Source organism: Bubalus kerabau, chromosome X, assembly GCF_029407905.1.
Source record: "Bubalus kerabau isolate K-KA32 ecotype Philippines breed swamp buffalo chromosome X, PCC_UOA_SB_1v2, whole genome shotgun sequence".
Classification (NCBI taxonomy): Eukaryota; Metazoa; Chordata; class Mammalia; order Artiodactyla; family Bovidae; genus Bubalus; species Bubalus kerabau.
The window spans coordinates 79,654,184-79,678,930 of record NC_073647.1 but is presented as its reverse complement, the minus strand read 5'-3'; the positions used below and the strand labels follow the sequence as shown (position 1 = coordinate 79,678,930).

The 24,747-nt window shown below is 36.1% G+C and overlaps 1 protein-coding gene and 1 non-coding gene across 2 annotated transcripts in view; one reads left to right on the top strand and one right to left on the bottom strand.

Moving 5' to 3' along the window:
- Positions 1-24,747, top strand: part of DACH2 (dachshund family transcription factor 2) — an 800,915-nt gene that overhangs the window by 449,321 nt on the left and 326,847 nt on the right. The gene's annotated exons all lie outside the window — the stretch shown is intronic.
- LOC129640473 (U6 spliceosomal RNA) lies at positions 23,352-23,454 on the bottom strand. The gene has a single exon (XR_008708842.1). It is a non-coding gene; the product is annotated as a U6 spliceosomal RNA (small nuclear RNA).

Here is a 24,747-nt window from a genome sequence, read left to right as displayed (position 1 = left end):
GTTGCTTCATTTGCTATTATTTCCTCCCATTCTGAATGCTGTCTTTTCACCTTGCTTATAGTTTCCTTTGTTGTGCAGAAGCTTTTAATTTTAATTAGGTCCCATTTGTTTATTTTTGCTTTTATTTCCAGTATTCTGGGAGGTGGGTCATAGAGGATCCTGCTGTGATTTATGTCAGAGAGTGTTTTGCCTATGTTCTCCTCTAGGAGTTTTATAGTTTCTGGTCTTACATTTAGATCTTTAATCCATTTTGAGTTTATTTTTGTGTATGGTGTTAGAAAGTGTTCTAGTTTCATTCTTTTACAAGTGGTTGACCAGATTTCCCAGCACCACTTGTTAAAGAGATTCTCTTTTCTCCATTGTATATTCTTGCCTCATTTGTCAAAGATAAGGTGTCCATGGGTACGTGGATTTATCTCTGGGCTTTCTATTTTGTTCCATTTATCTATATTTTCATCTTTGTGCCTGTAGCATACTGTCTTGATGACTGCGGCTTTGTAGTAGAGCCTGAAGTCAGGCAGGTTGATTCTTCCAGTTCCATTCTTCTTTCTCAAGATTGCTTTGGCTATTCGAGGTTTTTTGTGTTTCCATGCAAATTGCGAAATTATTTGTTCTAGCTCTGTGAAGAATACTGTTGGTAGCTTGATAGGGATTGCGTTGAATCTATAGACTGCTTTGAGTAGTATACTCATTTCACTATAATGATACTTCTGATCCATGAACATGGTATATTTCTCCCCGTTTTAGTGTCCTCTTTGATTTCTTTCACCAGTGTTTTATAGTTTTCTATGTATAGGTCTTTAGTTTCTTTAGGTAGATATATTCCTAAGTATTTTATTATTTTTGTTACAATGGTGAATGGAATTATTTCCTTAACTTCTCTTTCTATTTTCTCATTATTAGTGTATAGGAATGCAAGGGATTTCTGTGTGTTGATTTTATATCCTGCAACTTTACTATATTCACTGATTAGTTCTAATAATTTTCTGGTGTAATCTTTAGGGTTTTCTCTGTAGAGGATCATGTCAGCTGCAAACAGTGTGAGTTTTACTTCTTCTGTTTCAATCTGGATTACTTTTATTTCTTTTTCTGCTCTGATTGCTGTGGCCAAAACTTCCAAAACTATGTTGAATAGTAGTGGTGAAAGTGGGCACCCTTGTTTTGTTCTGACTTTAGGGGAAATGCTTTCAATTTTTCACCATTGGAGATAATGTTTACTGTGGGTTTGTCATATATAGTTTTTATTATGTTGAGGTATGTTCCTTCTATTCCTGCTTTCTGGAGAGTTTTTTTTTTTTTTTTATCATAAATGGATGTTGAATTTTGTCAAAGGCTTTCTCTGAATCTATTGAGATAATCATATTGCTTTTATTTTTCAATTTGTTAATGTGGTGTATTACATTGATTGATTTGTGGATATTGAAGAATACTTGCATCCCTGGGATAAATCCCACTTGGTCATGGTGTATGATCTTTTTAGTGTGTTGTTGGATTCTGATTGCTAGAATTTTGTTAAGGAATTTTGCATCTACGTTCATCAGTGATATTGGCCTGCAGTTTTCTTTTTTTGTGGCATCTTTGTCAGGTTTTGCTATTAAAGTGATGGTGGCTTCATAGAATGAGTTTGGGTGTTTACCTTCTTCTGCAATTTTCTGGAAGAATTTGAGTAGGATAGGTGTTAGTTCTTCTCTAAATTTTTGGTAGAATTTAGTTGTGATGCCATCTGGACCTGGGCTTTTGTTTGCTGGAAGATTTCTGAGTACAGTTTCAATTTCTGTGCTTGTGATGTGTCTGTTACGATTTTCTAGTTCTTCCTTGTTCAGTTTTGGAAAGTTGTACTTTTCTGAGAATTTGTCCATTTCTTCCAAGTTGTCCATGTTATTAGCATATAGTTTCTGATAGTAGTCTCTTATGTTCCTTTGTATTTGTGTGTTTTCTGTTGTGATATCTCCATTTTCATTTCTAATTTTGTTGATTTGATTTTTCTCCCTTTGTTTCTTGATGAGTCTGGCTAACGGTTTGTCAATTTTATTTATCATCTCAAAGAACCAGCTTTTGGTTTTGTTGATTTTTGCTATGGTCTCTTTGTTTCATTTTGCATTTATTTCTTCCCTAATTTTTAAGTTTTCTTTCCTTCTACTAACCCTGGGGTTCTTCATTTCTTCGTTTTCTAGTTGCTTTATGTGTAGAGTTAGGTTATTTATTTGACTTTTTTCTTGTTTCTTGAGGTATGCCTGTATTGCTATGAACCTTCCCCATTAGCACTGCTTTTACATTGTATCACAGGCTTTGGGTTGTTGTGTTTTCATTTTCATTCGTTTCTATGTATATTTTGATTTCTTTTTTGAATTCTTCTGTGATCTGTTAGTTATTTAGCAGTGTGTCTTTCAGCCTCCATATGTTGGAATTTTTAATAGTTTTTCTCCTGTAATTGACATCTAATCTTACTGCATTGTGGTCACAAAAGATGCTTGTAAAAATTTCAATTTTTTTTGAATTTACCAAGGCTAGATTTATGGCCCAGGATGTGACCTATCCAGGAGAATGTTCCGTGTGCACTTGAGAAAAGGCGAAATTCATTATTTTGGGGTGAAATATCCTATAGATATCAATTAGGTCTACCTGGTCTATTGTATCATTTAAAGTTTGTGTTTCCTTGTTCATTTTCTGTTTAGTTAATCTATCCATAGGTGTGAGTGGGGTATTAAAGTCTCCCACTATTATTGTGTTATTGTTAATTTCCCCTTTCATACTTGTTAGCATTTGTTTTATATATTGTAGTGCTCCTATGTTGGGTGCATATATATTTATAATTGTTATATCTTATTCTTGGATTGGATTGATCCTTTGATCATTATGTAGTTTCATTCTTTGTCTCTTTTCACAGCCTTTCTTTTAAAGACTATTTTATCTGATATGAGTATTGATACTCCTGCTTTCTTTTGGTCTCTATTTTCATGGAGTATCTTTTTCAGCCCTTCACTTTTAGTCTGTATATGTTCCCTGTTATGAGGTGGGTCTCTTGTAGACAACATATATAGGGGTCTTGTTTTTTTATCCATTCAGCCAGTCTTTGTCTTTTGGTTGGGGCATTCAACCCATTTACATTTAAGAAAATTATTGATAAGAATGATCCCGTTGCCATTTACTTTATTGTTTTGACTTCAAGTTTATGCACCCTTTTTGTGTTTCCTGTCTAGAAAAGATCCTTTAGCATTTGTTGGAGAGCTTGTTTGGTGGTGCTGAATTCTCTCAGCTTTTGCTTGTCTGTAAAGCTTTTGATTTTTCCTTCGTATTTGAATGAGATCCTTGCTAGGTACAGTAATCTGGGCTGTAGGTTATTTTCTTTCATCACTTTAAGTATGTCCTGCCATTCCCTCCTGGCCTGAAGCGTTTCTATTGAAAGATCATCTGTTATCCTTATGGGAAACCCCTTTTGTGTTATTTGTTGTTTTTCCCTTGCTGCTTTTAATATTTGTTCTTTGTGTTTGATCTTTGTTAATTTGATTAATATGTGTCTTGGGGTGTTTCACCTGAGTTCATCCTGTTTAGGACTCTCTGGGTTTCATGGACTTGAGTTTTTATTTCCTTCCCCATTTTAGGGAAGTTTTCAACTATTATCTCCTCAAGCATTTTCTCATGGTCTTTCTTTTGTCTTCTTATTCTGGGACTCACTTGTTCAGTCGCACTGTGGGGAGGGAGGGATGCTGCAAACAAATAACACTGGAGTGTGCTTGCAGTGTCTCAGCCACACTGGGCCTGCCCCTGCTCACGGCACGTGTGCCCACCCTGGCCACACTGCTCAGGCTCTAGGTTCCTCCACTGGGGACTGTCTGAGGCTGGCCCTGGGCTGTATGCACCTCCCAGGTCTAAGCTGCTCAGGTTCAGCCACTCGGGTAGTCCTCAGAGGCGCAGACTTGGTTGGGCCTGTGTTTTGTGCCTTTCCCAGGTCCAAGCAGCTCAGGTGATGAGGAGTTTGGCGAGCACAGTCACTGCGACTTATTGCCTCCTTCATCCCTGCTGCTCGGTTTTCTGGGATTACAACTGGTGCACCTTCTCAGGAGGATGTTGACCGTCCAGAACCCCAAGAAGTCTTTGTTAGCAAAGAAGCCTGCTTGCAGTTTGGTAGATAATGCCTCTCTGGGGCTGTGATTGCCCCCTTCCGGCACTGGCTGCCTGTCACCGGAGGAGGATTGTCTGCAGCCAGCTATCTCTGTTCAGTCATTTGTTCTGTCAGCGGGCCTGGCAGTGTCTTAGGTTAGGGCTTTTCGTGTGATAGCTATCCCACAGTCTGGTTTGCTAGCCCAGGTTAGTTCCCTCAGATTGCCCTCGGGGCATTCAGGCCCAGTCCTTACTCTAAGCAATGCAGCCCATGCCTCCCTGCCCAGCCTCCACTTGCTAGTGGCGGTTGCAGGCGTGTGTGCTGCTTTCCACTGCGGAAGTTACCGTTGGGCATGTAATCTCTGGGTTTTAATTATTTATTTATTTTGCCTCCCAGTTATGTTGCCCTCTGTGGTTCCAAGGCTCACCATAGACTCGGCATTGAGAGTGTTTCTTGGTGTTTGGAAACGTCTCTCTTTTTAAGACTCCCTTCCCTGGATGGAGCTCCATCCCTACATCTTTTGTCTCTTTTTTTATCTTTTATATTTTTTCTTACTTCCTTTCCAAGACAATGGGCTGCTTTTCTGGGTGTCTGATGTCCTCTGCCAGCATTCAGAAGTTGTCTTGTGGAATTTACTCAGCATTTAAATGTTCTTTTGATGAATTTGTGGGGGAGAAAGTTGTCTTCCCATCCTATTCCTCTGACATCTTAGGACCACCTCTAGACAGTGTATCTTTAAAAAATATCATATTGCCAGACACATTTTACGAGTTTAACAAATATTATTTTGGTATTTGTTGGTTTAGTGAAAAATGTACTATTATATTTTGTTAATCATAAATAAAAAAGAAAAATGCCATAAAGTGTCACTATTTTACAAAGACTTTTCTGTGTTTGCTTTTGATTGTTTCTCTCTTTGATATTTAATATTTTAAGAGATAAAATGGATACATATATCTTATACAGTGCATAATATATATACGTGTTGAAATGTAGTAAGCTTAAATTGGATTACTCTGTAGAAATGTTCTAATATACAAATATATATATATATACACACTCATTTATATAAGCTGCATGAAAGTTTTGGCTTCCCTGTTGGCTCAGCGGTAAACAATCACCAGCAATGCAAGAGACACAGGGGGTGCAGGTTCAATCCCTGAGTTGGAAAGATCCCCTAGAGGAGGGGATGGCAACCCACTCCAGTATTTTTACTTGGAAGATCCCATGGATAGAGGAGCTCAGCAGGCTACAGTCCACAGGGTGACAAAGAATTGTGCATGACAGAAACAACTGAGCACATGCACATGGAATTTCACAGTAGAATTGGCTTACCTGCCATGTTATACCTACATCTATTTGCTCATTTTTTTGAAGTTCCCCTTAGCTTTTTTTTTAATGTTTATTTATTTTTGCTGCACTGAGTCATAGTTGCAGTGTGCGTGATCTTTAGTTGTAGCATGTGGTATCTAATTCCTTGACCCAGGATCAAACCCAGAGCCCCTGATTGGGAGTGTGGAGTCTTAGCCACTGGACCACCAGAGAAGTCCCTATTTGCTCAATTTTAGTGTACACAGAATTGTCGTTCATGTTTACATAGGTTCGGTTCTAACTTTTTAATCTTGTTCTTTCTGTCATTTATTTCTCCCATATAATTCAGCTATGTATATCAGGTGTGTTTTTTTTTTTTTAATTTTTATTTATTTATTTTATTTTCTGTGGGCTTCCCAGGTGGTGCTAGTAGTAAAAAATCCATCTGCCTATGCAGGAGACTCGAGAGACACAGGTTTGATCCCATGGTCAGGAAGACCCTCTGGAGGAAGGAATGACAACCCACTCCAGTATTCTTGCCTGGAAAATTCCATGGACAGAAGAGCCTGGCAGACCACAGTCCATTGAGCTGCCATGATAACATGACTGAGCAACTGAGCACATGAAAATACACTTGATAGTCTAAAATGAATTTATTTCAGCTGGAAAATTACTGTTAATGTTGGGAAAGAAACTTGATCTTCAAGTATAACTAGGATCTTTTTAGAGATATTTTAGTATTTTTTTAAAAAAAAGAAGAGAAAATGTAATAATCAAATATCTGTTTGAATAAGTCTTTTAGGAACCCTATTACATTAAAGCATAAAATAATTTTATGTAAAAATTTCCTTTTCAAAAGCAACATCTGTTGTATTTGAATATCTATGATTTAGACTTGAACAATTGAACTATGTCCTATTTTATTTTCTATACATTAATCAAATATTACTGGAAACCAGAAAAGTATCCCCAGGCAAATATTCTGTGTGAATTTATTTTTACTGAAATTAGCAGTGATAAGGGAGGATATGGGGGAAATTGTTTTAATATAATGTCCTAAATACCAGTGAAATGCATCAACCTATTGACTTCAAGATTATCTACCTATTAGGAAGAAACTGTTTTGAAAATTATCCTATGCTCTCTGTGGAATTAACAATAAACACAGGATTTCTTTAAGGCACAGATCCTGACTGGCATTGCTATTAAAGAAACCATGGTTCTCAGGATTTCAGATGCTGTGTAATACCTACCTATCATCTTTTCCCCAAAGGAACTGTGTAAGTGAATTGCTGGATGAAGAGAGAGATTGTGTGTGTGTGTGTGTGTGTGTGCATGTGCACATCTCCTCTATTAATGATCTGGCCTAATTATTAATTTCATTATTTTCTGTCACCCAAGCACTAACTCATATGTAGATATATAATAATGCTTTCAAGCAAGATGGATATGAATCTGTTGTGCTTGGGCTGATAATACACTATTTTGCCTTAGTCATTGTACCATGACATGTTGCATTTAAAATCAATTTGATAGTTTGATCACATTTAAAAATGAAAATACTTAGCGTTCTGCTAATGTAGGCATGCATTAAATACTTATAATATCAATTCATTACAAACAAAAATATTGTAATGCTATTGAAAGGTAGATGTGAGGAGAAATGGTGTCCGATTTGTTAAGGCTCTAGCAGCTGAAATATCAAATATTTCAGTTATATGTCAGTCTAAAGATAAAAGACTTTTACTAGTCACAATTGTTATTGTAATTTTAACATTAAGAAAAATTTTAAATACAAATCAACTTATTTTAGTCTTTGATATATGTATTTACTGAGTCTTCAAATGACTAGTTTTTTTATTGAAAAAAATTGCAACAAAAAGCAGTTGTTTTTTTTTTTTTTTTTTTTTTTTAACTCAGTGACTGCTTTATGTAGGTTGCAAATTTTAACTCTGATAAGGGAAACATAGCAATGATTATTTGAAAGATAATTTTTCAGGCTTATTCAGTCAAATATCCATAGAATTAAAGTGGTTGGATTTAGCTTTATTCAGATCTTTATTGATTGATGTATTTCATTTCCCCTTGCCCCACCTCCACCATTTGGCACTAAAGATAAAATCATTCCAGTCAACTGTTAACTGTTCCTTTATGGTCATAACTTTTAAAATGGAAAATCTAGTTACCTTTAAATTTGTACATAGACAAAGGATATGAAATTGAATAGCCTCTTCTAATCAATCAAGTAACTGCTGAGACTGTCACTTGTGCTTGGCTCCCTGTCACTTTCTGAATTAGAGTTGGCTAATTGTTTTGAAATATGGAGAATAATTCTTCCTTATCCATGGGCAACATGGATAGCAGCCTTTCCCAGCTGACTCACCATCATTCTCATAAAAAAGGCACTAGAGAAGATAACCAATAAATGTTAATGGTATGCTTTCTGTCTTTTACATCCTTCCCTCTACTAGAGTTTATTCACCTTGAAGAGTGGGGGGAAAAAAAAAAAAAAACTCAATGATTCCTTGACCTATTAGACTGTTTATCTTTTGAAAATGGAATGCCAGACATTGTAATATCTGAGTTTCAAAAGTATTTTAATTTGAGCCTTGTATCCTTAGGATGTTTAAATTTCAATTTGTTCCAGAGAAGAGTCAGAAAACTCTTTTGCTATTTTCTCCACTGTGCCTTCTGATTTGTGATTGAGACGGACTAGGAAAGTGCTAGGGTAGAGGAGTGACGAGTGGGGACAGTCAGGAGAGGAAAAAATGGCACTGAATAATCTTTTGACAAGCAAAGTAAATAAAAGAAGGGAGAGAAAAGAGAATATCTTAATCCACTATGTTTTTCAAAGACAAGTAGATTTGCAGGGATCTCCAATTCTGGGTAGCTGTCAATTTTCAGTACAGAGAGTCCTTAATCTTTTTGATTGACATCTACCATTTTTGAGGTTAGTGTGACGTAGGAACTGTGTGTCTCTCTTTTAATAAAGTTCAGAAGTTTAAAATCTGTTAAAAAGAGGCTATTGTATATGATATATCATTTGAATTTTGTTTCCCCTTCTAAAATCATTTGCTAATCTATTAATTTGGAAACTCAAGCTCCTCTTTACAGTAACTTATCTTTGTGGTGATCCTTTTTGTAAAAAAATATCCACTGAGTAAAGTCTTCTGATAGATTATGGGAAGCTGTCACCTAGAAACATCTTTTCTTTTTTTTTAAGCATTATGACATGTAGATATTTATAGACAGCTTGCACCTGCTAAAGAGAAGTGGCACATTGAGAAAATTACTAGAATAATTAAATAAAACACAATATCCTAAACTTTAAGGGTGATAATCTGTAAGCCTTTGACAAAAGTAAATTTGCAGAGGCATGGATTATTTTGACAAGTGCTTGATAAACAGTATAACTCTTCCACACATCTCAAATAATGTCCCATATTTTATATACATATATATGGTGTAGTTTTAATTCACTTAATTCATGGAACTAAGAAAAATAAATTTTTGTTTTATCATTTTAATAGTTAAAAATCAGAATGGAAGGCAGCTGTCTTTACCACTGTACCATCAATGTTAAAGAGCAGAATGGAAATAATAGAATTTTGGAGTTAGATAAAGCTTGATTCAAAGTTATGCCTTATCACTTATTCACTATATGATCTGACAAATCTAATCAGTTTATTTCACTCTCACTTGTCTCATTTTTATTATTAGTGTAATAGTCCTTGCATTTCCACAGAGTTGTTTTGAAGATTACATAAGATAATGCATATAACGTTCCTAAATGGTGCTTGACGTATAGTAGTGGGTGTTCAATAATAGCTTTTGGTTTTTTCTTTTACATTGGCATTGTCCAATGATGAGATACAAAGTAACAATAAACCCCTTCCAGTTCTGGAAAATGTACAATCAAGTGTACTCAAAAATAAGAATATCTTTTACTATTTAAAAATTTGTGGTGACTTCAGTGATGCTTTTCTTTGAAGAGTATTTCATAGGAAAATTTTGGATTTTGAGCTCTCTTTTACATTTTTGAAGCTATATCATGCTTATCATATGATAGTGACACTTGTAGATGAAGAAAATATATTTGCAACTATCATTGCATTACCAGCTAAAAAAAGCAGGAATCTGTTTTACTAAACTTTGCTAAATGTCAAAGTAATACCGAGCTATTAAAGCCTCAAGAAAAAAGCTAATTCATTTCAGTCATGATATCACCTAAAACTGAAGTATCATATAAAAGATAAACAATGCCAAATGGATTTGACTGAGATCAAAAACAGAATCTATTTCTTTTCTTTCATCTTCAGTGTTCCATTTCCTGGGAGTATGACCTTAGTCAAACATCTATTAAAGTTAGCTTTTGATCTCAACCCCCTTTTAGGGTAAAAAAAAAGTCAATCTTTAAATTTTTCTTCTAGAAACAATCACTCTATTGTGTTTAATGTTCCAGTAGTGTGTGAGTAAATAGGATTCTCTGATAGATGTGATAGAAGACTGGTTAAATGGGACAATCATTTTTGTGTCAGAGACAAGAACCAAAAGGAAGCATTTTTAAGAAGCTATTAACAGGAAAAAATCCCCCCAGGTCAGTGGAAGCATGTTAACTGGTCAGTTTGCTGCCTTTTTTAGGTCCTTTGATGAAGATGCCTTGTAATTTGATAACAGATAGCTGTTCATTTGTAATGTAATTTCCTCCTCACTAGTCATAGCTACTCCATGACTAGTCAAGGGAAAACAATTTTTCTCCATAGATATTTTTTAGTAAAAACTTCGTTTAAAAAATATCTTAAAACCACTAGGAAGCATTATATATTTTTCATTCTTTCTTTCATATTTTAAATAAACTATAGGGAAATTTCCATGATACGTAAAAGAAAAAAGAGACATGAGAATACATAGTGATTAGCTGAGTTAAATAGAAAAAAGTGGTGTTTGAGGTCAGTATACATATATGTGTATGTGGGTACGGTTTACCCATCTATATGACTACATTCTGAGTATCAAAGGTCTTTATAATGCTTTTAATAAACCTCTTTCTATGGAATGGTAAATTCATTAGACATATTTATCAAGTACTGCCTACTGCAAGACAGCATTGTGTATCCTGCTATGATTACAAAACTAAAACATCACAACCTTCGTTTTAGGTGGGAAAATGAGGGCTACTTATAGACATACTCATAATAGGCCAGAAAGCAATAATTATGTTCATATGAATGTGTCTATGTAAAGTACTGTGCAAACCTACAAAGAAGAGATTTCCAGTAGTAGGAATTAAAGCTTTTTGGAGTTGATGGCATTAAATTGTGCTTTAAAGATTGTTTAGGCTGCAGTTGTCAAGACAGGAATAAAAGCATTCCAGAGAAAAGATATAATCTACAAAGATGTGAAGCTGAGCTAGTACTGAGTTTGTATGGGCAACAGAGTGTTCAGTCTGATTATAATATGTGGTATATAATGGAAAAAAGTAGAGCTTTACCTGTAGAGATGGGTGGGAACACACTGTGGGAAGTTGTAACTACCTGGACTTTATTCTATAGGCAGTAGTGAACTTCTAAACATTTTTGGTGTGAGTGAGGAATGTGACTATAATGCTATTAAAATATTACTGAGAAATAAGTATTGGATGTACTGCGGGGGAAGAATTAGGGGCTGGGGTATCACTTAGGAAGTTCTTTAGATAGTCAGGCTGAGAAGGAATATAGAACTATAAAAATGTGAGTTGTGAAATTCTTAGTTCATTTTATGGACTCAAAATACCCCTTTTAGATTCATAATGTATGAGTTTGTAGTAATGCTGTTTAAACTCTGGTGCATTTGAAAGTTTGGGAAGCAGAAATTCTAACTAAAATATCTGATTATTTTATACAGAACATTTTAGAATTTTTATGCCTTCAATTCAATTGCAACCAGCCAGAGGAAACTTTTTTTTTTTTTTAATGTGTCAGTCTTTCTTAGATGCATGGCAATTGTAAATATATATATATATATATATATATATATATATATAGTACATGTAACTAAACAAAGATTCTTTTTATTATTTTTTTTTAAAGTAGAGAGTAATAACTTGTTAAAAGATGTTTAACTTGGAAGAGTTGAAGGGGCTTCGTTACTGGCATCACTAGAGAATGATGGTATGGAGTGGTGGTACAGATCACATTGAAATGATAATAGAGAAAGCCATGATTTATGCCACTCTGTTTCTACAAATTACTACAGTATGGAAATAAAGTCTTCCATCCATATCAAAGATATAGGAGGATAACAAAGAAAAAGGAACAAATGAAAGGGAATAAATAGAACATAGTTTAGAGAACTGGAATCTGGGATGATGTTTCTGTTCTTATTTATTGGTTCTAGACATAGTATCTTATTCACAGGAACAAAAGCTGTGGAAATTCACATGTCCCCAAAAGACGGAGCTCCCTGTCTCATCATCAAGATGCTATAGTGTTCCTAACATTTTGCTAGACATTTCTGTCATCATCTATCGCCCAGCTGTGTGTTTATCTCTAGCTATAGCAGTTTTGAGGTCAGACATATTATTACCAAAAATATTTCAAATTCTGACTGGAAAAAAGTTTAAGAAGGAGATAAATTTCCTTATGACTTCTATTTAATTTGATACATTTGAGTTTGTGTGCCCCTTTAGCAACCTGAAGTTATTGGTTGAAGTAAAAAATAATGGTTTGTATCTCTTTCTGAATTTGTTGTTAATTTGTTGTGTGACAGAATTCAGGAAACCAGAAAGAATTTGCCACCTTATGAATCATTCATTAGCCCCCAATTCCATGTTGAATCATTTTTATTGCATGTATATGCTTGTGTGTGTGTGTGTGTGTCCACTATTAATGATCTGGCCTAACTATTTAATTTCCATTTATTTTTCTGCCACCCAGGCACTAACTTGTATACAATCAGATAATAATGCTTTTGAGCAAGATGGATAGGAGTCAGAATTATCCTTTGTAAATCTTTATTCTACTGGGCTATAATGAAATACTGGATGCTTGTAGTTCAAACATGTTTTATAATGACTCAACTGAGGAAAATATTCTCCACAGAAATTTTAGGGGAAAATCATGTTCATTGGATATATTTTTAGTGTTGAGTGGCAATATCTCACAATTTTCTAAATCTTGCCCTTCCAGACAATGATATTGTTCCTAGAAGGTAGCTCTATTTAAAGTAAAATGTCATATGATATAAAAGAATCCTTGTCCATGTCAACACTCCGACAGCCAGGTTTTCTTGGTCTTAAAAATTTAGTGGAGTTTTTATGTGGAAATAATAATACCAAAATTTCTTATTATTCTTGGTTGGTAAAAATGTAATGGACTGATATGTTTCAAAAGTGACAGAAGTCTGAGTTATCACACTGCATTTTATGAGGCAAAATAATGTAAGCTTTGAAAAATAATCTTGCCAGATACCTTGTGTCTTTTAAGATTCCAGAATAAGAGCCAGGTTCTCATGGTACTTATTTACTCTCCCTTGTAACTCATATGACAAATGTTCATGTCGTTGTTGGTTTTTTTCAGGTAACCTCAAGTAATTACACATTCTGATAGCCAATAGAGACATAGTTACCTATCTATCTAAAAACATGTAGGAAAATGGACTCTGAGAGAGAGGGAGAGGATGGGAAGACTTGAGAGAATGGCATTTAAACATGTAAAATATCATGTATGAAACGAGTTGCCAGTCCAGGTTCAATGCACGATACTGGATGCTTGGGGCTGGTGCACTGGGACGACCCAGAGGGATGGTGTGGGGAGGGAGGAGGGAGGAGGGTTCAGGATGGGGAACACATGTATATCTGTGGCGGATTCATTTTGACATTTGGCAAAACTAATACAATTATGTAAAGTTTAAAAAATAAAATAAAATTTAAAAAATAAATAAATAAATAAAAACTAAAAAAAATAAAAAAATAAAAACATGTAGGAAAATATACATATAATTGAATATTATTATTATCATAGTGGATATAATTTAGACTTTTTCCCTTTGTCTATATACCTTCAGAGTTTTATAATTAATCTCTTTAAAGTTTTATGTTTAAAAGAATTAACATTCACATTTATTTAAATATTATACAAATGGAAGCCTCTGAGATGTGACCATAAATTTATTCATGCATTTCGATCAGTATACCTATGGCTAACTTCATGTGCTTCTTAAATTTCAAATAAGACTAATTCTGTTGCAATTTTTTGACATAATTATGTTTAATATTACATATTGCTTTGCCTTCTAAAACAGATGCTTGACATATACTGCTTCAGTAAGCATAAGCATAAGCATAAGCTAACGATAAAGAATGGCATCATCAGACAGCGAAAGTAAAACAAAACAGAACTATTGGCAGTTTGTATTTGAGTGAACCATCTCTTTCCCCATTTCTCATGTTTGTTGCCATGTCTTGGTGGGAGGGTCAGGCAGAATGTGATTGTGGAAACAGTGGAAAAGAGACCTTCTACTAGAGAATCATGCAAAATTACTATTGTTCAGCAACTAAATTAGACCTTTTCCTGCCTCCTGGCCCTGTCCCTTCAAATACACATTTAATTATTCTGCAGTCCTTTACTAGGCACTACCAAGTATGTGTCCAACTCTTTGCGACCCCATGGACTGTAGCCTACCAGGCTCTGAGGAGCCTCTCAGTCCATGGAATTTTCCAGGCAACAGTACTGGAGTGGGTTGCCATTTCCTTCTCCAGGGGATCTTCCCAACCCAGGGATCAAACCTGGGTCTCCTGCACTGCAGGCAGACGCTTTACCATCTGAGCCACCAGGGAAGCCTCCTTACTTACTTACTTACTTACCAAGTACCCACTACTATGTCAAGCACCAAGGAATGTAAGAAAGTTAAGAATAATATAGAAAATAATAATACATAATTTCTTCAAGTAAAGAGATTGCAGCCTATATAGGAGCAACATGATTAACATATAATTATAATTATATATACACAATGCATATAACATATTATATATATATATATATATATATATAAGCATACATTACCATATGTAAAATAGATAGCCAATGAAAATTTGCTGTGTGACTCAGGGAACTCAAACCAGGGCTTGGTAACAACCTAGAGGGGTACAATGGGGAGGGGTGTGGGAGGGATGTTCAAGTGGGAGGGGACATAGGCAAACCTATGGCTGATTCATGTTGATGTTTGGTAGAAATCTACACAGTACTGTAAAGCAATTATCCTTCAATTAAAAATAAATTTTAAAAAATGAATACATAACAACTCAATAAATGACTATCTTGGAAGTAATTTTTCCATGTAGACTCATTGAAAGTTAATGAATTGAATCGCCAGTCCAGGTTCGATGCAGGATACAGGATGCTTGGGGCTGGTGCACTGGGATGACCCAGAGGGATGGTATGGGGAGGGAGGTGGGAGGGGGCTTCAGGATTGGGAACACGTGAATCTCATATTTTTAAAGACAATATTTTTAGAGCAGTTTTAGGTTTAAATTTGAGAGAAAAGTATAGAGATTTCCTGGATACTCTATACTATCCCGATTTCTCCCCTACATCCTCACAAAAACAGACTCTCTATCAATATCACTCAGCAGAATGGTGCATTCGTTACTAAGGATAAACCTACATCATTATAATCCAAAGTCTATACTGTACCTTAGAGTTCATTCTTGGTACTGTGCATTCTGTTGTTTTGGGCAAATGAATGACATACATGCACCATTATGATATTACACAGTATTTTCATTGCCCTAAAAATGCCATGATCTCCCTATTTGTCCCCATCCTCATCCCTGACAACCACTTATCTTTGCATTATTTCAGTGATTTGTCCTTTTTTAGTTGGAATCACATAGTATATAGCCTTCTCAGACTGGTTTCTTTCACTTAGTAATATGTATTAAAGTTCCTTCATGTCTTTTCTTGACTTGCTAACTCATTTGTTTGTAGCACTAAATAATATTCCATTGCCTGGATGTACCACATTTTATTTTTTCCATTTACCTATTGAGGGACAACATGGCTGCTTCCATGAACCTAATTTTTAAGACAAGAATATTGATTCTGAAAGAGGGTAATATAGGCATATAACTAGCTATAGAAAAGTCTTATGGACTCTGTGAGAGAGGGAGAGGGTGGGAAGATTTGGGAGAATGGCATTGAAACATGTAAAATATCATGTATGAAACGAGTTGCCAGTCCAGGTTCGATGCACGATTCTGGATGCTTGGGGCTGGTGCACTGGGACGACCCAGAGGGATGGAATGGGGAGGGAGGAGGGAGGAGGGTTCAGGATGGGGAACACATGTATACCTGTGGTGGATTCATTTTGATATTTGGCAAAACTAATACAATTATGTAAAGTTTAAAAATAAAATAAAATAAAAAAAAAAAGAAAAGAAAAGTCCAATTTTAACATGCATCCCTTCAGATTCCTCATGCAGTATTTTTAAAATCATGATTTGGGACATAATTTTTCACATGAGAGAAACACTCTCCTTGCAATTTTCTCAGGTCTTTCTTGATGTTATATGTTACATCTTGACTATTATAAATATGCAGATTATCATAAAGAGGTTTTTTTTTTTTTTTTTTTACCAACCATTGTTTCTAGATGCTTTGGTAGATTTTAGGGGTTTAATTTAAGTCATACATAAATATTTAGGCTGCAAATGTTATACTGTTAAACACAGATAACAGAATCATCGTAGTAGCTCTCTGGGCAACAGAACATGGCAATGTTTGAGGACTACTATATAGAAGATTGGAGAATGTATCTCACACCTGATTCTCTGGCACTTATGGCATATACAAGTGAAAACCATCTACTTACAAGTCATGAGTGGCAGTCATCTTTTGGAAACCAATTACCTTTACAGAAGGTGATTTGGAATCAAGTTTAATATTCTCATTGTTGTTGTTGTTGTTGAGTTGCTAAGTCGTGTCAGACTGCAACCCCATGGATTGTACGTGCCAGGCTCCTCTGCCATCCACTATCTCCCAGAGTCTACTCAAATTCATGTCCATTGAGTTGGTGATACTATCTAACCATCTCATCCTCTGCTGTCCCCTTCTCCTTTTATCTTCAATCTTTCTCAGCATCAGGGTCTTTTCCAATGAGTTGGCTTTTTGCATTGGGATGGCCAAAGTATTGGAGCTTCAGCTTCAGCATCAGTCCTTCCAGTGAACATTCAGGGTTGATTTTCTTTAAGATTGACTGGTTTGATCTTTGTGCCGTCTAAGGGACATTCAGGAGTCTTCTCCAGAAGCACAATTTGAAATCATCAATTATTCAGTATTTAGCCTTCTTTATGGTCCAACTTTCACATCTGTACCCCACTGTCAGGTTGGTTTATTTCTCTCACTCAGTTCTTATCTCATTCTAATTAAGATTTAGAACAACAGACTAATTACAGCTCAAGCAGGCAAGATTTATCTGATCCTGTCTCCGCTTAGCAAGGATCTAAAACAACAAACTGGTTTACAGCTCAGTTACAGCTCAAGCAGACAGATCTTTTATTAAACAGAAGCAGATAGTACATTCCCAAGATGTGGGAGTGGGCTGACCCTGAAGGAGTGGTCACAATGCTTCTTGGCTTCCCTTTTTATATGCCCGGTCTCATTCTCTTGTTTCTGCCCTGTGCAAAATGCAAATAGTCATACACCTAAGGCTAATCAGAGAAAGGGGCATATCTAGGTACATGCAAAATAATGCCTTTGCATATTCATCTAGATGGGCGTGGACTGAGAGTTTTGATTGACAGTTGCAAGTTACATAGCAATAGGCTCTATTGCGCAGGTCTTTCCCATACATAATTCAGTCTGTTATAATCAGATGTATGTATGTATAGAATATTTAAGAAGCTTTATTCTAGCTGCATAAGGTTACTTGAGGACACAGCTATACATCAAGGGTGCATGTGCTAGAGTTGGGGAAGCCCCAGTGGTTAGTTTGTATCCAGTGTGTGCCTAGGGTGCATGTGCAGGAGTTGGAAAAGTCTCTGGTTATTTTTGTAGTCTATCTGTGAGCTCTGCAGGGTGTGTCAGGTGGGGTTTAGAGATCAGTTTGCATCCTTTTCAGCTAGGCCCCCTCCTTGTCCATGCCTATCTTGCTACCTACCATGACTACTGAAAATAATGTAACTTTGACTATACAGACTGTCTCCAAAGTGATTTCTCTGCTTTTTAATATGCTGTCTAGGTTTGTCATAGCTTTCCTTCCAAGGAGCAACTGTCTTTTAATTTCATGGCTACAGTTAACTTCCTCAATGAATTTGGAGCCCAAGAAAATAAAATCTGTCACTACTTCAGTTTTTCTGCTTCTGTTTGCCACATAATGGTGGGACTGAATGCTGTGAGATTAATTTTTTGAATGTTGAGTTTCAAGCCAGCTTTTTCACGGTCCTCTTTCACTCTGACCAAGTGTCTCTTTAGTTCCTCATTAATTTCTGCCATTAGAGTTGTATCATCTGCATATCTGAGGTTGTTGATATTTCTCCAGGCAATCTTGATTCCAGCTTATGATTCATCCAGACTGGCATTTCACAGATTGTACTCTGCAATCTGTTAAATAAGCAGGGTTACATATGGCTGACAATATACAGCCTTGTCATACTCCTTTCCCAATTTGGATCCACTCCATTGTTCCATGTCTAGTTCTAACTGTTGCTTCTTGACCCGCATACAGGTTTCTCAGCAGACAGGCAAGGTGGTCTGTTGTTCCCATCTCATTAAGAATTTACCAGAGTTTGTTGTGATCCACACAGTCAAAAGCTTTAGCGTAGTCACTGAAACAGAAGTACAGGTTTTACTGGAGCTCCCTTACATTCTCCATGATCAAATGAATGTTGGCAATTTGATCTGATTCCTCTGCCTCTAGAAAACCCAGCGTGTACATCTGGAAATTCTTGGTTCACATAGTGCTGAAGCCTAGCTTGAAGGAATTTGAGAAAAACCTTGCTAGTGTGTGAAATGAGCACAACTGTATGGTAGTTTCAACATTCTTTGACATTGTGTTTCTTTGAGATTGGAATGAAAACTGACCTTTTCCAGTCCTATGGCCACTGCTAAATTTTCTAAGTTTGCTGACATATTGAGTACAGCATGTTAACAGCATCATCATTTAGGCTTTTAAATAGCACTACTGGGCTTCCATCACCTCCATTATCTTTGTTCATAGTAACAACTCCTAAGGCCCACTTAACTTCACACTCCAGGCTGTCCAGCTGTAGGTGAGTGACCACACGATTGTGTTTATCCAGGTCATTGAGACTTTTTTTTTTTTTTTGGTATAGATCTTCTGTGTATTCTTGCCGCCTCTTCTTAATCTCTTCTGCTTCGATTAGATCCTTACTCTTTTGTCCTTTATCATGCCCATCCTTGCATGAAATGTTCCCAAGATATCTCTAATTTTCTTGAAGAGATCTCTAGTCTTTCTCACTCTATTATTTTATTCTATTTATTAGCATTGTTCATTTAAGAAGGCCTTCTTATCTCTCCTTGCTATTCTCTGGAACTCTGCATTCAGTTGAGTATATGTTTCCATTTCTCCCTTATCTTTCACTTCTCTTCTTTCCTCAGCTATTTGTAAAGGCTCTTCAGTCAATCATTTTGCCTTCTTACATTTCTTTTTCTTTGGAATGGTTTTCATCACTGCCTCCTGTAGAATGTTAGGAACTTCTATCCATAGTTCTTCAGGCACTCTATCTATCAGACCTAATCCCTTGAATCTATTCATCACCTCCACTGTGTAATCATAAGGGATTTGGTTTAGGTAATGCATGAATGGCCTAGTGGTTCTCCATACTTTATTCAATTTAGACCTGAATTTTACAATAAGGAGCTCATGGTCTTTGCATAGTCAACTTCAGGTCTTGTTTTAACTGACAATACACAGCTTTTCCATCTTTGGCTGCAAACAATATAGTCAATCTGATTTCAGCGCTGACCTTCTGGTGATGTCCATGTGTAGAGTGGCCTCTTGTGTTGTTGGATGAGGGTGTTTGCTGTGATTAGTGTTCTCTTGATAAAACCCTGTTACCTTTTGGCTTGCTTCATCTTGTAATCCAAGGACAAACTTACCTGTTTTCCAGATATCTCTTGACTTCCTACCTTTTCAATCCAATCCCATATGATGTAAATGACATCCTTTTTTGGTGTTAGTTCTAGAAGGTCTTGTAGGTCTTCAGAGAACCATTCAGTGTTAGCTTCTTTGACAGTAGTGGTTGGGGCATAGACTTGGATTACTGTGATGTTGAATGGTTTGTCTTGGAAAGGAACTGAAATTATTCTATCATTTTTAGATTGCAACCAAGTACTGCATTTCAGACTCTTTGTTGACTATGAGGGCTACTCCATTTCTTCTAAGGGATTCTTGCCCACAGCAGTAGATATGGTCATCTGAATTAAATTCACCCAATTCCCATCCATTTTAATTCACTCATTCCTAAGATGTAAATGTTCATTTTCTCTGCTGGCTCAGTGATAAATAATCTACCTGTTAATGTGGGAGACACTGTTTCAATCCCTGGGTCAGGAAGATCCCCTAGATTAGGAAAAGTCAACCTACTTTAGTATTCTTGCCTACGAAATCCCAGGACAGAAAAGGCTGGTTAGCAACAGTGAATGAGTCTGTATCACAAAAGAGTCAGACGTGACTTAGTGTCTAAACAACAATATTCTTGTAGTAGCAATTTGATACCTTTTAATGAACACAAAATACATTTGAGTTTTCATTAGCTGCTACACAGGAGTTAGCACTTCAGCTCAATGTTAGACAAAATTACATTTTTGTTTGAGGCTAAATTCCCATTTCTTCTATTTCTAAAGGAAAATGGATAGGAAGTTTTCCTCTTGAATTTGCCTTCTAGACAAAAAATATTTTACTTTATCTAACTCTTAAGCATGTTGCTGGTTTTTCACACAGGCAAAAATAGCTTTCCAAAATGCAGCTGGAAGAAAAGTCTTATAGTTGCAGTGAGCAGAACAAACCAAGTAGAGAAAATGAAATTTCATAATAATCACTGATCACTTTTTCATATTAATATCCTCAGTGATAAGTCTATCTCTCCTAAACACATTCTGAGTTCCTGAAATACACATTTCAAAAATGCATTTAGTAAATTGAATTTCCTTTTACTATGGAAGCTATCTTAAGAGAAACTTGATATTTGTTATAAATTTGAACTTGGCTAGGTTGGTTTCTCTTTCTCTCCCATTAATTCTGTTAACACTCTCTCCTTTCTATTAATTGGTGATACCTGCTGCAGTGCAGTACCAAATCATTTAAATGCATGTTTCACTTTGATTGATTACTGCTATTATTGATTTGCAAATTAAAAGTAAATTTAGTTAATGGATCACTATTTTTTTTAGCTTTCTTCTAGGAATATGACTCTTGTGTGTGGCTGCATGTTTCTGTAAATTAAAGTTCAAATGGCTATATGTTATATTGTATATATCCTTGCTGGCACCATTGTTAGAGTAAAGGACGTTTTAAAATAGAAGTTAATTTTGCCTAACATGCATGACTGTGGCTCAGATCATGAACTCCATATTGCAAAATTCAGACTCAAATTTGAAGAAAGTAGGGAAAACCACTGGGCCATTCAGGTCTAACTTAAATAAAATCCCCAGTGAATATACAGTGGAAGTGACAAATAGATTCAAGTTCTGATATAGAGAGTGCATGAATAACAATGGATGGAAGTTTGTAACATTGTACAAGAGGCGGTGATCAAAACCATCCCCAAGAAAAAGAAATGCAAAGAGGCAAAATGGTTGTCTGAGGAGGCATTACAAATAGCTGAGAAAAGAAAAGAGGTGAAAGACAAAGGGGAAGAGGAAAGATATGCCTATTTGAATGCAGAGTTCCAAAAAATAACAAGGAGAGATAAGAAAGCCTTCCTCAGTGATCAAAGAAATAGAGGAAAACAATAGAATGGGAAAGACTAATGATTGCTTCAAGAAAATTAGAGATACCAAGGGAGCATTTCATGCAAAGATGGGCACAATAAAGGACAGAAACAGTATGGTCCTAACAGAAGCAGAAGATAAGAGGAGAGGGCAAGAATCCAAAGAACTGTGCAAAAAAGGTCTTAATGACCCAGATAACCTTGATGGTGTGATCACTCACCTAGAGCCAGACATCCTGGAGTGTGTAGTCAACTGGGTCTTAGGAAGCATCACTATGAACAAAGCTAGTGGAGGTGATGGAATTCCAGTAGAGATATTTCAAATCCTGAAGATGATGCTGTGAAAGTGTTGCACTCAGTATGCCAGCAAATTTAGAAAACTCAGCAGTGGCCATAGGACTGGGAAGGTCAACTTTCATTACAATCCCAAAGAAAGGCAATGCCAAAGAATGTTCATACTACTGTACAATTGCACTTATTTCACATGCCAGCAAAGCAATGCTAAAAATTCTCCAAATGAGGCTTCAACAGTATGTGAACTGAGAACTTCCATATGTACTAGTTGAATTTAGAAAAGGCAGAGGAACTGGAAATCAAATTGCCAACATACGTTGGATCACAGAAAAAGCAAGATAATTCCAGAAAAACATCTACTTCTTCTCCATTGACTACTTAAAGCCTTTGACTGTGTGGATCACAAGAAACTGTGGGAAATTCTTCAAGAGATGGGAATGCCAGACCATCTTACCTGCCTCCCGAGAAATTTATATGCAGGTCAAGAAGCAACAGTTAGAACTGGACATGGAAAAATGGACTTGTTCAAAATTGGGAAATAAGTATGTCTAGGCTGTATATCGTCACCCTGCTTATTTAACCTACATAGAGTACATCATGAGAAATGTTGGACTGGGTGAATCACATGCTGGATTCAAGATTTCCAGGAGAAATATCAGAAATCTCAGATATGCAGATGACACCACCCTTATGGCAGAAAGTGAAGGGGAACTAAAGAGCCTCTTGATGAAGGTGAAAGAGGAGATTGAAACAGCTGGCTTAAAACTCAACATTCATAAAACTAAGATCATGGCATCCAGTCCCATCACTTCATGGCAAATAGATAGATCAATCAGTGACAGACTTTATTTTCTTGGGCTCCAGAATCACTGCAGATGGTGACTGCAGCCATGAAATTAAAACAACTTGCTCCTTTGAAGAAAAGCTATGGCAAACCTAAACAGTATATTGAAAAGCAGAGACATTGCTTTACTGACAAAAGTTCATCTAGTCAAAGGTATGTTTTTTTCTGGTAGTTATGTATGGATGTCAGAATTGGACGATATAGAAGGCTGAGCCCCGAAGAATTGATGCTTTCAAACTGTGTTGTTGGAGAAGACTCTCGAGAGTCTCTTGGAGTGCAAGATCAAACCAGTCAACCCTAAAGGAAATCAGTCCTGAATATTCGCTGAAAGGACTGATGTTGAAGCTGAAGCTTCAATACTTTGTCCACTTGATGCCAAGAGCTGACTCATTAGAAAAGACTGTGTTGCTGGGAAAGATTGAAGGCAGGAGGAGATGGGGGACGGCAGAGGATGAGATGTTTTTATGGCATCAGCGACTCAATGGACATGAATTTGAGCAAGCCCTGGAGTTGTTGAAGGACAGGGAAGCCTGTCGTGCTGCAGTCCATAGGATCATAAAGTGCTGGACATGACTGAGCAGCTGAACAACAAACAGCAACACATATAACACAAAACTTAAAATCTTTCTTTGAGCAACTATGGGAGAAAATAACCACATATTTTGCAGTATCCCAGAAGTTAATATTTTTTTTTCTTCTTTTACATCCATGTTAATCTGTTTTTAATTTGTAAGAGATCACTAACTTGACCAATTATGTTTTCTCTTCCTCTGATAAAATATACATTGTATAAAGTCTACAATTTTAACAATTGTATGACTACTATTCAGTGGCATTTAGTACAGTCACACTGTTGTGCAACTATCACCAAAAATATTGACCACTCCACAAATTCACATTTTATCTTTGTGCAGGGGCCATGGTAGTTTTCTCTGTTTTGTCCTAATTTTAGTATATGAACTATTGAAGCTGACACCCACATATATTTTTTAAAGTGTCAATAATATCTATGAAATTAAATATAAAAAGTAAAATAAGTTGACTAGTACAACAGTTTTCAAGGTCATTCTGGTATATGAAGTGTTAGCTTTTAATTATTTCTGTAGCTTTTGGAAGTTGACTAATATCTGAGAGTCTATATTTCATAGACTAGTAGCTTGGTGTCTTATTTGGTGGGATGGTCTATATGAGAAAATCCTGCACTTGAGGACGGAGGGGCTGTGGAAGGTGCTGCTTCAACTTGTCTTGGGTCCCCAGCTTCCTGGGAATAGCTACTCTTTGCCCTAATGTCAGAAATTGGAGGTGTTTTGTTACCATTAATCTATGTCTAATGCAACCCTCCCATAGACTTACAATGATATTTGCTGGATGTGCCAATTCTTGTTTGAAAATCAGACCAATTGGAGGTCAGGGCTGCAAGACCTTAGAAATTATCTTGACATGTCTACTCTATAATACTATATAAAAATGCTTAAATAAAGTACCTAGGGACATGTATAACCTATAAGAACTTGTGTGTACCATTTGAAGAATTTTTATAGCTCAAATTTTCATGAAAAAGAAATGGTCTATTGAGAGGTACCAACAATATAATAATTGTCAGTGACTATGCTTAAAAACCTGGAACATTTCTAATTTAAAAGAGACACTGATGTATAGAACAGTCTTATGGACTCTGTGAGAGAGGGAGAGGGTGGGAAGATTTGGGAGAATGGCATTGAATCATGTAAAATATCATGTATGAAACGAGTTGCCAGTCCAGGTTCGATGCACGATACTGGATGCTTGGGGCTGGTGCACTGGGATGACCCAGAGGGATGGAATGGGGAGGGAGGAGGGAGGAGGGTTCAGGATGGGGAGCACATGTATACCTGTGGTGGATTCATTTTGATATTTGGCAAAACTAATACAATTATGTAAAGTTTAGAAATAAAATAAAATTTAAAAAAAAAAAAAAAAAGGATATCACCAAGGGCAAGTATAACCCAATGAGATAGTAGTTAATTGTATGTAAACTGTGAAAACTGAGATAGTAGTTAGCATTATGTAAGCTGAAAACTCCTAAATTTAAATTTATAACTATGTAAAAATTCCTGATATATTTATATAAATATATATTTCAAAAACAGAGAAATAGTGTCAAAATAGTTGAAGTTAAGCATGCATCCAAGTTAAAAAAAAAAAAAAAAGGTTTACAACAGTATTTCTCAAACTTCATTCTATGGATTAGTGGTGTCTTTTGAGTCTTTAATAGATATTCTGTAA